Source organism: Mustela lutreola, chromosome X (assembly GCF_030435805.1).
Source record: "Mustela lutreola isolate mMusLut2 chromosome X, mMusLut2.pri, whole genome shotgun sequence".
Taxonomy (NCBI): domain Eukaryota; kingdom Metazoa; phylum Chordata; class Mammalia; order Carnivora; family Mustelidae; genus Mustela; species Mustela lutreola.
In genome coordinates this window covers 102,400,958-102,414,972 of record NC_081308.1, presented here as the reverse complement: position 1 = coordinate 102,414,972, position 14,015 = coordinate 102,400,958, and the positions used below count along the sequence as shown (strand labels likewise).

General features: G+C 44.1%; 1 pseudogene; it reads left to right on the top strand.

Annotated features, from left to right (window-relative positions):
- The first annotated feature begins 661 nt into the window (after window positions 1–661).
- LOC131821766 (nuclear cap-binding protein subunit 2-like) lies at window positions 662–1,996 on the top strand (annotated as a pseudogene).
- Window positions 1,997–14,015: the final 12,019 nt, after the last annotated feature.

The window sequence follows — 14,015 nt, the reverse complement described above, 5'->3', positions numbered from 1 at the left end:
TTGATTTTGTTCACCAGTGTATTTCAAGTCCCTTGACCATGTCTATCCCAATAAAGTAGTGGGCACTCAATATTGTTGAACTAAATTATATTTTGAGTGAGTATAGACTTTTTGGAAAGCCCTTTTGGCAATATGCAGCAAGAGCCTCAAATTATTCCTAACCTGTGACCAAAGAATTTAACTTCTAGAACTTTTTCTTAGGGAAGTGCTCAAAGATGTGAACAGAGATTTATATAGAAAAATCACAGGAGTGCCTAAGTGGCTCAGTCAGTTAAGCATCTGCCTTGGTCTCAGGTCATGATCCCAGGGTCCTGGGTTGGAGCCCCACCTTGGGCTCCCTGCTCAGCTGGTGAGTCTGCTTCTCCCTCTCCTTCCTTCTTGCTCTCTCTCTCTCTCTCACTATCTCTGCCTCTTTCTCACTCAAATAAATAAATAAACTCTTAAAAAAAAAAACAGAAAAAAATCACAAAGCATGATAGATGGTAGCAAAAACTGGAAACAACCTAAGTTATCAAAGATGCTCCCCATGTCACTCAGAGTAAAAGCCCGAAGTCCTTACAGCAGCTTACAGGGACACACAGGATTCACACCACCCACCCTACCCTTACTTTTAGGATGTTAGCACCTCATTTCCCAATTCCTTTCCTGGTCACTCAACTTCCAGCTGCAGTCATCGCCTTACTGGCCCGGGAACAACTAGGCATGTTTCAAGTTCAGGGACCCTGTACTTGTGATTCCTTTTGCTGGAATGTTCTTGCTCAGATATCTTCATGAATCATTCCTTTACTGCTTTCTAATTTTGAAACATTTCCCCCCCACCCCATCCTCCTTCTTGGTTTTATTCTTCTCTATCGCATTTACTGCTTCCTAATATACAATATCCTTTACTCACTTTTTTGGTAATCTCCTTCAATTTGAAGAAGAAAGATTTTATTTCCTTCCGTACCATATCCCCATACTTAGAATCGTGGCTGATGCATAGCAGGTGCTCAGGAATATATTTGTGGACTTCAATTGATTTGAATATGGAAAACCACTATGTGAAACAAAAATGCACAGACAAGACACGAAGGAAATGTGCATAATAGTAAATGACAACAGTGCGTCTGCCACCTCATGATTCCTCCGGTGGCTGTGCCGCGTCCATCTGTCTGCCCCTGATGCCCAGAGGCCTTGGAAAGGCATGCTGGGCAGTGACTCTGACATGGAGCCGAGCCAGTACCGGAGCGACCACGGGTCGTCTTCTGGGGTGACTACGAAGAGCAGGAAAAATTACTGAACAAGTGCTGCACGTTGTATACTGGAAACCTTTCCTTTGACACCACTGAAGGACACATCTATGAACTCTTGAGCAAAAGTGGCGGCATAAAGAATATCGTGATGGACCCGGATGTGGGTTCTGGAGTCCTATTCAAGAGCAGGTGCAGAAAATGCCGTGAGCTGCAGACATGGAACTCGTCTGTGTGACCCGCTCATTTGCACAGATGCGGATGCAGGCTTTAAGGAAGGCAGGCAGTATGGCCGTGGACAACCTGGGGACCAGACAGGAGATGAGTGTCGGGAGGACAATGATGCCAGAGGAGGAGGCCATGGAAAACTGGTCCTAAACCAGCAAGTGGTGAGAGCCCCATCATGAAAACTCACTCCTCTGGCCTGTTGAACTTGCCTGGCATTACCTAGGGTCTGCAAAGCTGCCCACTTTTACCAGGTTTAATTTTTTTTTTCTCCAAGAAATTTCTCCAATCCATGTGGACTCGAACTCACAACCCCAAGATCAAGGCTCCAGGGCCCAAGCCAGCCAGGCGCCCCTACCATGCTTTGTTCAAGGTCTCTACTGAGCTGGAAGACTTTTCATGGTTTTCCTATTAAGGGACAGAATCCAAAAGAAAGCCTCTAATTCTGTAGTCTTAGACTCTTGGCCATGGGTCCATTTACCAAACGGTTTTATGTTACCAGGTTGCATTCAGGGGCAACAGATTTGATCTCTGATGTTGACCTGTCTGCCCCCAAACACCATACTTCTAGGAAGATGGAAAATTAAGAAAAAAAAAATGGATAGTAGGGGCTCCTGGGTGGCGCAACGGGTTAAAGCCTCCGCTCAGCAGGGAGCCTGCTTCCCCCTCTATGCCTGTCTCTCTGCCTACTTGTCATCTCTGCCTGTCAAATAAATAAATAAAATCTTTGAAAAAAATTAATAGTAGATTCATGGTCTACATTGGGGCCTGGAGTTCTTATTTAAACATTTTTAAGTTTGCAGAAGATAAAATGTAATAAATGGGGTTTTGTTGTGTCATACAGCTTTGTTCTAAATTAGTAGCTATTTGAAAACTGACTTTGTTTTCTGTGTTGAGTTCTCATCCGCAAAGGCAAACTTAGGTGTCGAGGAAACTTCCTCAATTGGTGGTTGCAAAAGTAAGCCTTAGACTGTCCCAGGGAGACCCCTGGCTTCTGTGCTTTATGTATCAGGACTTGAAAAGTTTTGACTGTATGCAATTTTCAAAAGGTGTGTTTTACTTAAAGTTACCAAAAAGGGTTCATGCATCCGATTGAGGCAATTTCAGAGTGATCTCAGGAATGGAATGGGTTTCAAAAGCGCTCGGGGATCAAGAGAACACTTAACCAGAACAACCAGGAATTGCTTCCCTTGGGAAATGTGGGTTGGCCAACTCTCATATTGGAGCCTGCCTTGTTTTTCCCCGATTGTGCTTACTGAGTTTCAGAGCCTTGAGAGTGAGCTGATGGCCTCTCCAGAGAAGGGGTCTACACAATTTATTTTGCCTTTGTAAGGCACAAGGTGATTTCTCTAACATATGTGAGCTCTTGCTCATTTAAACTGTTAGTCTAAGATAATTTCCTCCGACGTAAATGAAATTTTTTTCATGGAGTAATAGAGCATGTCCCAACTTCCACTCGAGTCTGCAGAAGTTGGGGCTGGAACATCTCAGTGTGAACGCCTTTCACGTTAGGTTAAGTATAGGATTCCTCATTAAGTTCAAGCTGATTATTTGGATTCTTAAGAGCCGTGTCTAGTTGTATGTGTTTAGGAAAGAACAATTGCAAATGTCTAATGAGGACATATTCTTCATTTTAAAAATTTCTTTTACGCTGTCGTTTGAATGAATGTACTTTATAATTTCATAATAAAATGCAACTCAGATTTCTATAGTCCTTAAAGCAAACAGTGGTTTCAGCTTGAAATGTTGGACCAAGTTTTCATTGTCTCTGCCCATTACCTCGCCTAGAAAGAGGGACATTGTAATGCTTAAAAAAAGAAAAAGTTAATGATAACTAGTATTTTTCTTAAGATTTTTATTTATTTATTTATTTGGCAGACAGAGATCACAAGTAGGCAGAGAGGCAGGCAGAGAAAGAGAGAAGGAAGCAGAGAGCCCGATGCGGGACTCGATCCCAGGACCGTGGGATCATGACCTGAGCCAAAGGCAGAGGCTCAACCCACTGAGCCATCCGGGTGCCCCTGATAACTAGTATGTTAACTATAGTGGACTTTAAATGTAAAAAAGTTGATGACAACTACATCTGGGTTGTGACACTATGGATAATTTTTGCTTCCTTTTTTGTGCAGTGAGCATTAATTACTTTTATTATTGTAAAAAGTCGTACAAAGTTCAAACTATGAAAAGGATGAAAACCAAAACTTCAAAGTTGCTGACTGTGTCTTACATAATAGAAGTATACAGATTCCAAAACAAACAACCAAGTATAGGGACTCTACATTTTCAATTTCAGAGATCACAGTAGGCAGCGTTTGGTGCTGAGATTTTAAAGAGACCCAAAAGGGACCTGTCCATCTGTATTCACTTGACCTTGAGGACCTCTTGAGACTCTGCTCTGAGCTAGGCTCTGTGGCAGATACTAAGTATGCAAAATCTTTGCCCCTCAAAGAAGGAGCTCACTGTCCAGCAACGGGAGACAGACAGTCAAAAGGTTATAGATGCTGTGATCATGGTATGCACATGAAAAGGAGGAGGTAAAGAAAGGAGGAATTGGAGGTCTGGTCTAGGAAGATTTCATGCAAGAGGTGTCTTTGGGCTGAGCCTTAAAACTGTTCACCCAGTGGACAAAGAAGCAATGAGTTTTCTAGGGAAACCGGTGGTTCTCACACTTTAGTGAGGATCAGAACAATCTGGAGCAGGGGGAGGGTACTTATTAAAATGTCTATTCCTAGGATCAGCCCTGAAGATTCTGATCCAGTAGGTATAAGGTAAAGCCCAAGAATCTATGTCTTTAGTAATGGCTAACATCGCTGGGGCACTTCCCATGTGCTAGGCAATCTTCTAAGCCCTTTGTATGGAGTGATTTATGTACTCTTTTTTATTGACATATATTTGACTTTTGATATTGTGTAAATTTCATGTATACAACATGTGAATGATACATTTCTGTATTACAATAGGATTGCCATTGTAGTGACCATCAATGCCTCAGTCATACCACATCATTAGCATTTCTTTTTACTGGTTGGATAACTCCATACTCTTCATAAAACAGGGTGAGGCAGGTAGTCTGCGGGCCTGACTCTGTGGGGCCATCCCACTCTCAGAGCTCCCTGTGGGATCCACTGAGGCTGTGTTCTGATTGCTCTCTGGACCCTGCTTCTTTGCCTTACCCTTCAGGCATAGATGCCAAGAGCGTCTTCTGATAAACTAACTTCTGATAAACTAACTATCAACTTCTGATCAACTAACTCCCATCGTAGAGTCCATTTTCCTAGGGAACCTGACTGAACACTCTAACCTTCCATGATCTGACCTCAGCCTACCTGTCTAGCTTGATCTCTTTCTACTTACTTCTTACCTTCAACAACTATACTACAGCTAGGAGTGATGTGGCCAAGATCACAGCTAAGGTGTGTAGAGCGCTACAAACACTTTCCATATGTTAACTCATTTGTCTCTCATGAGTTAGGTTCTATTATCATCCTCTTTTCATAGATGAGGAAACTGACACACCGGGGTTAAGTTATTTGCCCAAAGTTGCATGGCTAGTCAGAGGCAGAGCTGGGATTTAAACCCCAAATTCTGGCTCCAGAGTCCAGGCTTTGCATGAGGTCATTTTTCTTTGTAGAAGTATTATGCTGGTAGTATTATGCTGAGGATGCATTGAAGGCTTGGATATTAGAGCAGGAACACCAATGAGGAGACTTACCTCGCGAGGAAATGGGAACATAAATCCAATCCAGGCTGTGCTAGTGAGAACCTAAAACCCAGGGATGGATGTGACAGATGCCGAAGGGTTGGATGGAACAGGGATTAGGAGTCCTCTCTTACTTCTCCCATTCTGTCTATAGCAAAGTTTGGCCCCAAGCCCTTGCTTGGGTGAGTGGGTAGATGGTGTGTCTTCCACCGAGAGGGGGTATACAGGGGAAAGAGCAAACTTGCAGAAAGGACCTTGTGTTCAGATGGAGATTGTGTCTTAAAGTGTGATTCATGGACCAGCAAGGGAGGCATTAGCTGAGAGCTTGTTAGAAATGCCCCATCTTTGGGGCTCTGGGGTGGCTCAGTCGGTTAAACATCTGCCTTTGCTCAATTCATGATCCTGGAGTCCTGGGATCAGGCCCTGCATGGGAAGGCCCCCTGCTCCACGGGGGGTGGGGAGGATGGGGCTGTGAGGGGTGGGGAGCCTGCTTTGCCTTCTCCCTCTGCCCTTCCCCACTCCACCCCCTCGTACTCCCGCTCATGCTCTCTCGTGCTCTCTCTCTCTCTCAAATAAATAAATAAAATCTTAAAAAAAGAAAGAAAGAAAGAAAGAAATGGCCCATTTCGGGCAGTATCCCAGAATTACTGAATCAGAGTCTTCAATTTTAACAAGAAGCCTATATGAGTGCCACGCGCATTCATGTTTAAAAAGCACAAACATAAGGAATATCTCTGTGGACATATCGGTAATGTGTCCAGATGGATATCTGGGTGCTGGATGTGGGGGCTCGATCCCAGGGCTCTGGGAACATGACCTGAGCTGAAGGCAGATGCTTAAGGACTGAGCCACCTAGGTGCCCCAAGGGTTACTGTTTCTTAAAAAAGCGGGGAAGGTGATATTTCTTTGTGCATTACTGTGCACTCATCATCTTCCCATTACACATTCACATTACTTGACTGGCGTCTGTAGGGGGTTAGCAGGTTATGGAGAGAAAAAGAGGGCCAGGATCCAATCTCGGGGAAGATTACCATTGTAAGGATAGGTGGAGAAAGAGGAACCCACCAAAGAGATTGAAAATGAAGCCTGCAAAAATGTGGTCAGAACGAAGCAAAGAGAGGAGAGGCTCACAGTGTTGAGCGCTGCTGAGTCAGCAAGCAGACTAAGGAGTAAGTGGGCCAAGGCCATTAACAAACGCTGGGATACCTAAGCCAGAGCCCTTTTAGTGTTGAGTCAGGTGGGTGGAAGCCTGGTTCCAGTGGCCTCAGGAGCAGGTGGGCTGTGAGGGTTGGGAGATCTAGCTCTAAAACAATAAGCTTTCGGAGCTCGCCTGCAGGGAGCAGGATGGAAGACAGGGGAAGTTGGATTTCTGGGTTTGATTCGTTTTTCCCTAAATTGTAATAGACTTGGGCCAGCAGCGTCCATGGCCAGCTCCCCTCCCCCCCATGCTCAGAGGCTGAAAATACAAGACAGGGCGGATATTCACCAGTCTTATGGCAGGAAGTGAGACACAAGACCTTGAAATCAAAAGGACAGGCACAGAGATGTGCCTTCTCCTTTAAAAGGGGAGGGAGAGATGTGGGGACCTCAAGGTTGAGGGAATTTACACCTGATAGCCTCAGTGTTTTCCGAGAAGCTGGAGAGCAAGGTCAACCGCTGGGGGAATCGAGGGGCGAGGGGGAAGGGAAGAGCGGGGACTTGAGTGCCTGCCAAGGTTAATATTTTCTCCATTCCCTCCATAGGGGCTTTCAGAGACAGGAAGAAACAGGAGAAGTACAGGCATTATGTTGCCTAGGAAACTCAGTGGTTTGCTAAAGCAACAGTAGGGTTGTTTTTAATCCCATTAACCCATTCTTATCCATTGTCACATAAAAGAGGACTGGTGAGTAGAGGCAGAAACAGGGCTCACAGAGGCATCCCTCTTCAGCCTAGAGAAAATGTGGGGGCATGAGCACCTCTGGGACAAGAGACTTAAATAAAATGGGAGGAATCATCAAATATATGGCAAGTGTAGGGTATCAAAGACAAATTTCCCTTATTTCCTTTTGCTTGTGTATAAACACACACACACACACACACACACACACACACACACTCCATGCCTCAACATGTTTATATGTGTGATCTCACTATCCCACTTGGAAATTGATTTTTCTCTCCCTTACTCTGTCTTGCCAGAAAGGGTGTCCAGGGCTGGTGACAAGGTGGTCTGGACTTGAATTGCCCAAGGAGGGGAGTAAAGAGGACTTGGTTTCCCTTCAGTCTAGGTTCGGGAGAGCTTGTGGCTAGATTGGCTGAGAGTGAAGGCCTCTTAGGGTAGAAGGGGTGGTGTGTGAGCCAGCCCAGGCCAGTGCTCGACCCCGTAACTTTAAGTGCATATTAGGGAGGGGGGCAGAGTCCCAGAGTGTCTGAGATCTACACCCTGGGCCCTTCCACCCTTTAGAAGCCTGGAACAGGAGGTGTATACATTCTACTGAGGGAGCCATTTCCTTCAGACTCAGTTGTCCCCCTCAAGTTCAACATTCTTGGTGACTTTAATGTCCACATGGACGACCCATTCTATACCCTGGCCTTCTACTTCCTTGATGGTCTTCAACCCCAACCAGCTTTTCTGTCTACTATCCATTGGCCACCTTTCCTCTTGGTCACACACTAGACCTTTTCAAAAACCTAACCCTGGTGAAACCCAGCTGTACTCCTATTCCCCAATTACACATAAACCGTTGAACAGGGTAGCAGGAAGGACCATGCCCTACTGGCTGGTTTCACTTGAAAAAAAGTTATATTTTTTGGAAAAGAAGAAGTAAAACTTTTTTCATGGATTCCATGCTCATTTATAAAAGAAATCTGATAGCTTCTAGAAAGAAGCTACTAGAGCTAATGAATGAATTTAGCAAGGTTGAAGGAGACAGAGTTGGCACAGAAGTATCAATTTTAGTTCTATATAATAGCAATGAACAGTCAGAAATTGAAATGAAAAAGATGCCATTTCCGGTAGTATCAAAAATATGAAAGATTTAGGGACCAAAAGGTGCACATGATACATGATTCCATTGATGTAAATCTCCAGAAAATGCAATCTAATCTATGGTGACAGAAAACAGATCAGTGGTGACCTGGGAACGGGATGGAGAAGGTCTCACTTGAAACTCTTTCAGTCTAAGTCTCAAATGGACAATGCTGTCCCACCATGATACCATATAACCACAGTCCATCTTTCCACCCTCTCTCATGCTTTATCACACCACCCCCCTGCTTTGCCGACCTCCTATATCCCCTCTCTGTTTTCATTCACAACAGATGACTTTGCATTTTATTTCATTGGGAAAATAAAAGCAATTAGATGGAAACTCCCTTATCTCCCCCCCCCCCGCCCCACCAAACCCACCACCCTCTCTGTGTGTCTCCATTCTCTGTTTTCCTTTTTGGTGCAATGCAGAGAACATCCTTCCTCATGTCCACGGTGTCCTCCTTGGGTTTTGCACCTGTTTGCCTTGCGTACAGACCTCTGTGCCCACAGTTATGTGTCATCTCTCTTGCATATTAACATCATCCTGTCTGCTTGATCATGCCAGTGTGCAATACACCTGCTCTAGTATTTCTTCTCCTTTAACGTGACCTTCCCACCACCCACCGCTGGACCTCAGATCTTCCTTCCAGCTACCCCTCCATTTAACTGCTTCCTTTATCTCCATAGTTCTCAGAAGGCTTGTCTATCTGCACACACTGTCCTTATATCCTGACTCCCTCTCTCTCCTCCTCTTGCTCCATGGGGCTTTGTCCCGCCCCCCCCACCTCCATCACTCCTTCAGGAACATTCTTGTCTATGTTCCCAATCCCACGGACGTTTTTATAACCTTGTCTCTATTTCTCAGTAGCATTTGACACAGTTCATTTGTGCACCTTGAGTTACTTCCCTTACTGGGTTTCTGAGATACATATTCTGATATTTTTTTCCTTTTCTCACAGGCTACTCCTTCTCAGGTTGGTTTCCCATTCCTACCTCTTTTTATCAAACTTCTAAGTGTTGGGCTGCCCTGGGCATGTCCTAGGCCAGGATCTGTTCCCATTCTATAGCTAGGGGATTTCATCTGTTCTTATGGCTTAAAATGTTCTTCATATGCTTATGACTCACATATTTAAACAACTTACCCTTGACCTACGCCTAGATTTCAGGCTCCCATGTACGGTTAGGCACACCCGATGTCAAAAGGCATTAGCATTTTTACGTGTCCCAGGCAGACCTTTTTAGTTCATCCCTGTATTAGCGTTCAGTGGTAAGAAACAGAAATCATTTAGTACTTTTGAAAAGGGAACTTAACACAAAGAATTACGTGCTTGCAAAATCACTAGAAGAACTGGAGGAGCAAGACTTCAGGAATGACTCCCAGGGCTCTACCATTAAAGAGGCCATCTGGAAGCTTCTATTAGGATTGTCCATTTTAAGAACATATCACCGCAGCTGCTATCCAGGGAAGCTGAACCACTTCCACTGCCCCATAAACTGCTTTCCAAAATTCATGAAACTTTTGCAAAGATAGAGGAGCATGGAGTTGGGCGAACAGTATATGGCAACTGTCTTTTATTTTATTATTTTTTAAAGATTTTATTTATTTATTTGACAGACAGATCACAAGTAGGCAGAGAGGCAGGCAGAGCAGGAGTGGGAAGCAGGCTCCCTACTGAGCAGAGAGCCCCATGCGGGGCTTGATCCCAGGACCCTGAGATCATGCCCTGAGCCAAAGGCAGAGGCTTTAACCCACTGAGCCACCCAGGCACCCTGGCAACTGTCTTTGATCACCACTTCTCTCTCTCTCTCTTTCTCTCCCCTCAAATGTGCGCATGTGTACATGCACGCCAGCTCATACATAACACTTTGTATGTGCGAGGCACTATTCTAAGTTTTGTTGTTAGGTTATCCCCATTGTACAGACGAGTGAACTGAGATAGAGATTCAGCAAGTTGCCAAAGATGATATCACTGGTGTGTTGTACATGCAGTCATCTGCCCTGCTTTTATCGTCGAACGTTCCTGTCAGTCTGTCTTGCATGGGAAACATACTCTCAAGACCTTGGTGCCCACAGCTGTTTGACCTCCCGTGTTAATATCATCCTCACTACCTGAGCAATTTTAGATATATCTAAAATTCTTCATAAACATCATTTTAAGGACTGCATAATACCATCATGTGCATTAACCAACCGTAATTTATTTAATCATTCCCTTATTTGCATATTTAGGCTTATTTCCATTTTTTAAAGATGATAACTGCAACAAGGGCTATGTATACAAGTTACTGCTTATTTCTGGTTATTTCCTTAGGAAAAACTTAAAATTCAACTCCTAGGGTGCCTGGGTGGCTCAGTGGGTTAAGCCGCTGCCTTCGGCTCAGGTCATGATCTCAGGGTCCTGGGATCGAGTCCTGCATTGGGCTCTCTGCTCGGCAGGGAGCCTGCTTCCTCCTCTCTCTCTCTGCCTGCCTCTCTGCCTACTTGTGATCTCTCTGTCAAATAAATAAATAAAATCTTTAAAAAAAAATTCAACTCCTAGGTCAAAGGCTGTAATGATTTCTAAAAATAGAATTATTGGGTCAGAGGCTGTGAATTTTTTTTAACATTTAAAAAATTTTAATTCAATTAATTAACATATATTATTGGTTTCAGAGATCGAGGTCAGTGATTCATCAGTCTTCTGTAATAGCCAGTACTTATGACATCATCTGCCCTCCTTAATGTCCATCACCCAGTTACCTCATCCCCCACCCCCTTTCCTTCCAGCAACCTTCAGTTTGTTTCCTGAGATTAGGAGTCTCTTATGGTTTGTCTCCCTCTCTGGTTTCATCTTGTTTTGTTTTTTTCCTTTCTTCCCCTATGATCCTCTGTTTTGTTCCTTAAATTCCACATATCAGGGGCGCCTGGGTGGCTCAGTGGGTTAAAGCCTCTGCCTTCGGCTCAGGTCATGATCCCAGAGTCCTGGGATCGAGCCCCACATCAGGCTCTCTGCTCAGCAGGGAGCCTGCTTCCTCCTCTCTCTCTGCCTGCTTCTCTGCCTACTTGTGATCTCCATTCTGCCAAATAAATAAATAAAATCTTAAAAAAAATTCTACATATCAGTGAGATCATATGGTAACTGTCTTTCTCCGATTGACTTAGTTCGCTTAGCATAGTACTCTCTAGTTCCATCCATGTCATTGCAAACAGAGGTTGTGAATATTTTTTAAAAAGATTTTTTAAAAATTTATTTATTTGACAGAGACAGAAGATAGAGAGAGAGCACAAGCAGGGGGAGCAGACCGCAGAGGGAGAAGCAGGTTCCCTGCAGGGAGCCTGATGTGTAGCTTGATCCCAGGGACCCTGGGATCACGACCTGAGCCAAAGGCAGAGGCTTAATCCACTGAGCCACCCAGGCTCTCCAAGATAAGTGTACTCTTAATCCCCATCACCGATTTCTTCCATCCCCCACCCACCTCCCCTCTGGTAACCATCTGTTTGTTCTCTAGAGTTAAGAGTGTGCTTCTCGGTTTGTCTCTCTGTCCACTCTGTCTGCTCTGTCCGCTCCCCGCCCCCCGCCACTTTGCTTGTTTGTTTTGTTTCTTAAATACCACATATGAGTGAAATCATAAGGTATTTGTCTTTCTCTGATGTACTTATTTCGCTTAGCAGTCTATTGTCTGGCTCCGTCCATGGCAAGATTTCGTTCTTTTTTTTAATGGCTGCATGATACTCCATTGTATGGGTATAGACACCACATCTTCTTATCCATTCCTCTATGGATGGACCCTTGAGTTGCTTCCATAATTTGGCTTTTGTAGATAATGCTGTAATAAATATAGGGGTGCATGTATCCATTTGAATTCGTGTTTCTGTATTTTGGAGTAAATACCCAGTAGCACAATGACCAGATCACAGAGTAGTTCTAATTTGAACTCTTTGAGGAACTGCCATACTGTTTTCTCCAGTTTGATTCCCGTGAGTTACCCCGATGAAACATTATTTTTGGGTGTGTCTGCGAGGGTATTTCTAGATGAGATCAGTATCTGAATCCGTGGGCTCACCACCTCCCTGCCTGCTTGCTGGAGCTGGGACAATGATCTCTTCCTGCCCTTGGACTGGCATTTACGCCATGACTGCTCCAGGTTCTCAGTCTTGGGACTCTGGCTGTCCTGCAGATGGTAGACTGTGGGACTTCAACCTCCACAACTGTGTGATCCAATTCCTATAATATCTTCTTTTATATATTTCTCCTACTGGTTCTGTTTCCCTGGAGACATCTGACTAATATACTTTTACTAATAAAATCAACAATGTATGAGAGTGCTTGTCTCCCCATGCCCTCCTTACTTAAACTGGGCATGATCGGATTTTCAAATTTTTGCTGTATGTCCCATGCAATATTTGCATATTTATACTAAAAAAAAAAATTCAGCGGCGCCTGGCTGACTCAGTCAGTAGAGCATGTGACTCTTGATCTTGGGGTTGTGAGTTTGAGCCCCACATTGGGTGTACACTTAAAAATAAAATCTGTTAAAAAAGCATTCATTTCCCCCTTGAAATTTGCATTCAACTGGGTGTCCTGTATTTTGTCTGGCAACCCTCCCTGAGGCGGATATCTGAACTCTCTCTCTCTCTCTTTTTTTAAAAAGATTTAAAAAATTTTTTTTTAAAGTAATCTCTACACCCAACATGGGGCTCAAACTTACAACCCTGAGCTCTCCTGACTGAGCCAGCCAGATGCCCCTACACCTTCTTTTTTAGGCAGTTCTTCACTGTGAATCTGGAAGGCAAGGCCTCACCTCCCACCACGAACACCAAGGGAAGCACATAAGTGTCTTCACGTGCCCTGGGCAGTTAGGACACCACTAGGGGACCCAGGGTCTCATCAAAGACTTCAAATCTTTAGAGACTTATACAGCAAGTGGCAGTGTTTGAGTTCATTCCATTCATAGAAACTGCATGGAGCAGAGATCCCAGAAGCTAATGTCAGATTAGTGGCGTCCATAGGTAGTCGTGACTCCTGGTGGTAGTATTCAGAAACAGTAGAGATGATGACATACTAACCAAGCCAGTCCTATTGCATGACCTTCACTGGGGTGTGCCCCACCCCCTGCTCAGCCTCTCTTGCTTCCGATCCATTTCCCTAGGCAGGTGCATCTGTCTTCCTGTTGATTCTGTGAAATGCTCTATCACCTGCTTAATTCAGCCTGAGTCAGTTTCTGTTGTTTGTAATCAAGAACATTGACTATTATAAATACAAGCCCAGAGAAGCTAGAGAAAAGTCAGAATCATAAGATAATTCCAGAAAAGTGTTTGTATCCCTAAAAATGGTTCTTATTACTTTCTAAAAGACACTCTCCTGGGGTGCCTGGGTGGCTCCGTCAGCAGAGCATGCAACTCTTGATCTCCAGTTTGTGAGTTCAAGCCCCATGCTGGACATAGAGCTTACTTAAAAAAGAAAGGGTTGTCACAAGTTAAAAAAAAAAAAAAATATATATATATATATATATACACACACACACATATACACACATGTGTATATATACACACATATATGTGTGTATATATGTGTATATATATATAAGAGGGACACCTGGGTGGCTTAGTCGGTTAAGTCTCTGACTCTTGATCTCAGTTCAGATCTTGAGCTCAGGGTTGTGAGTTCAAGCCCTGGGTTGGGCTCCACACTGGGCATGGAGCCCACTTGAAAAAAAAAAAAAAAAAAAAGATACACTCCCAACCAAATGATTGCTGCTTGAAGGATAGATTTGGAATTTCCCCAAACAAGCACTAGATGGTGCTAGGAGGTAGCATATTCCTGGTTGTGACACTTGACCCAATAACAAATAACAAGGTTGAAGATCAAGG